The sequence below is a fragment of the Solanum dulcamara genome, chromosome 12 (genome assembly GCF_947179165.1).
Source record: "Solanum dulcamara chromosome 12, daSolDulc1.2, whole genome shotgun sequence".
In the NCBI taxonomy this organism is placed as follows: Eukaryota; Viridiplantae; Streptophyta; class Magnoliopsida; order Solanales; family Solanaceae; genus Solanum; species Solanum dulcamara.
Window position 1 is genome coordinate 12,638,300 of NC_077248.1, and position 3,082 is coordinate 12,641,381.

A 3,082-nucleotide genomic window follows, 5' to 3' on the forward strand; every position below is an offset into this window, starting at 1 on the left:
ACTTTTATGCAAGTAATTAAGTGATCTTTCTTTGGTGACAGTTGGGTATATGGTTCTTTTGTGTTGAATGTTGATCATTCGGAGGACTGTTTAAAGACCTTGTTATTTTTCTCAACTTGATTAATGAAAAAATAATGTATATAATTAACCTTTTATGGGCTATCCTTCTTAATTTTGCTGTTGTGGAGGTTGTACTACTATGCATTAGTTGCTATCTTCCTCGTGGTGGAAATTTTATAATTTCTTTCGAGGCTATTTTTGTATATGTTGTTGTGCTCATCCGTGCTTTCAGTTTTCTTTCAAATAGTTTCATCTTGGAGAAAGGTAAAGTAGCAAGTTTTCTATTGGCCACGGCTGGAATGCTTCAATTACTTCATGCAATAGTGAAAAAAATGATGCTTCTTGAAGGACTTCTTTTTGTTCTGGTGGTTCCTCTTCTCAGATTCGGTATCGAACTTGGACAGTCAAAACATGCTATCAATTCTTTATTTTTGAAGTCATTTCCTTCGTGGACCGTAGGAGTTGAACAATCCACCAACTTATGAATTTATGTTGCTGATATTTTGCCCTTTTAGAGCTTATCATTTTAGCTTATATACTTTACAAGAACATCAGACATAGTTCCAGTCAGGACATATTCAAGTTTATTATTATTGGAATCATATTTGCTTCTCTCTTATAGCTCTAGCTTGGATTTTAGATGGTAACTTATTTAGCTTATATATTTTTCTTCTGTCCTTACTATCTCTGAACGAGTTCAGGTATCTTTGAAGATTAATGACAGTTGTTTTGAAATTCTATTGATTTGCAGTATGAAGGTAGTAAATAAGTTTGTCAATTTTTTTGCATTATAAAATATATTATTTCAACCCGTAAAAAACTAACCAAACCGGTAAAACCGACAAAATCGATAAAATCGAAACCGATAGAATTTATACTATAACGGTTTGGTTTAGTTTGAATATTAAAAAAAACGCCTTAATTGGTTTGGTTTAGTTTAAACCAAAAACCGAGTCAAATCAGACTACGAACACCCCTACTTTTGTATTTGCTTGAAATATAATATTACTAGGTGAAACATCATTTTTTTTTTCTGTTTAACTATTATTTTGAATAGAATTTCCCCCTACCAGTCATGTGAAACATTCTTACATCTCTACTAATATGGAAAGCTTACATTTAGGTATATCTACTTGTATTATTTCCATAGAAAACTTTAAGCTAATTCTCACCGTTTTAAATACTTTGATCTATATGTACCGAAGCTTATATCAATATTTGGAGGCAATTCAGTGGCGGAGTTAGTGGGTACGTTATGATTTCAGCCAAGTTCATTAATAACTTGGTCTAATTTTATAGTACTGAAACATGTATCAACATTGAAGGCGGTTCAAAATTAGCCTGGAAGAATTTATTAACTTGATCTGAATCTTTTTTTTTAATATAAGAAATCAAATTACTATTTAAAACTTTAGTAATATAAAACAAACGAAAAGCACAGCCCATTTTAACTCTGTCTTTAAAAGACATTGTTCATTCATTATAATAATTGGTCCAAATAGGAACATCACATGTATTAATGTTGCATTTCCATTACAATCATTAGTCATGGTCGGTATACAAAATTCAATTTAAAAAATATTTAAGTGACAATTGGGAGTCACCCCATGCTCTATTGTACTTTTGAGGGATCTCTTTCATTTGTACTAAGCCACAAATTTTAATTTTTTTGTCCAAAACACTCAATAGCTTTACAAAAAAGTAATATAAATAAATAATGCATTACGAGAACTTTTTAGGGATCACCATCCAAATATTACTTCTACCTAAACACGTTTGAATTCAATAACTTGAAAAAGAAATTAATTTCGTAAAAAAAAAAATTGTCCAAAGGACTCAATAGCTTTACTAATTTATTTATTTTAAAATAATGCATCACGATAACTTATTAGGGGTCACCATTCTAACATTACTTCTACCTAAACACGCTTGAAAAACAAAATGCATTATACATAATTTAAAACTAAATGACTTTTGCTGTAATTATTCTTTTTTGGTTTCATTTGTCTATTTTATTATTATTATTTTATTATTAATAAGGAAAGCCAATGTTTTTACACTGTCATTTTTTTTTAAAAAAAATTGATGTGAAATTTACATAATGACAAAGTATTGAGATGCAAGTGATGTGTCATATATAATCCAGTACAAAGAAATTTGACATTGTGTTTTTGTATTTTTGTAAGTCACACACCATTCAATTATTCTAATAGACAAAAATAGTGATACCGTGACTTTATTATAATAGTGAGGAAATTTTAATGACAACACATGAAATTAACTCGTTTGAATTTTGACTAGCCTTAATCTTGATTATAAATAATAACATTGCAATAAAAAGATAACTAAAAGTATTACGACTATCCTAGTGCTTTATTTTTATTTGAATTTAATGAATAAGAAATTAATACAACAATATTTGAAAATATAAACAATATAACAGAAACATACGCAACAAGGCCCATTAGCTCAGTTGGTTAGAGCGTCGTGCTAATAACGCGAAGGTCGCAGGTTCGAGACCTGCATGGGCCAATTTAAATTTGTTTTTTTTGCTAATTGGTGGCCACGCGAGACGCTTATTTTGCCACCTATTTAATCCATCTTTTTAATATCTTCCAAATTTGTATAGTTAATTTCTCATCTCAAATGTCTAGCTTGATTTTTGTGTTTCATCATCCTAGATACTGCTCCTTAGCTTATAAGTTGTATTAATATATATTTTTTTATCGGTAGTTAGTTTATAATTTTATATTTTTTCTCAAATAGAGATGGTGGAGCTAGTCATTCGATCACGAGTTCAGTCAAACTCAATAATTTTGGTCCAAAGTTGTATTTTGAGGTGAAGTCCGAATTTTACTGAGGAGATTCGAAAAATAAATAAGCAAACACACAAAAAAAATAATGGAACTACCACGTACCAAAAAACAGAGGCAGACCCAATATTTTTCAAGACGCAGCCTGGACATCATTATCTTAATATAAACACCAATAAATTTTCGGAAAAGGGTCAAATAGACCCCTA

At 29.9% G+C, this 3,082-nt stretch overlaps 1 non-coding gene across 1 annotated transcript; it reads left to right on the top strand.

Annotated features, from left to right (window-relative positions):
- Window positions 1-2,518: 2,518 nt before the first annotated feature.
- Window positions 2,519-2,592, top strand: TRNAI-AAU (transfer RNA isoleucine (anticodon AAU)). Its single transcript has one exon. It is a non-coding gene; the product is annotated as a tRNA-Ile (tRNA).
- The last annotated feature ends 490 nt before the right edge of the window (window positions 2,593-3,082 follow it).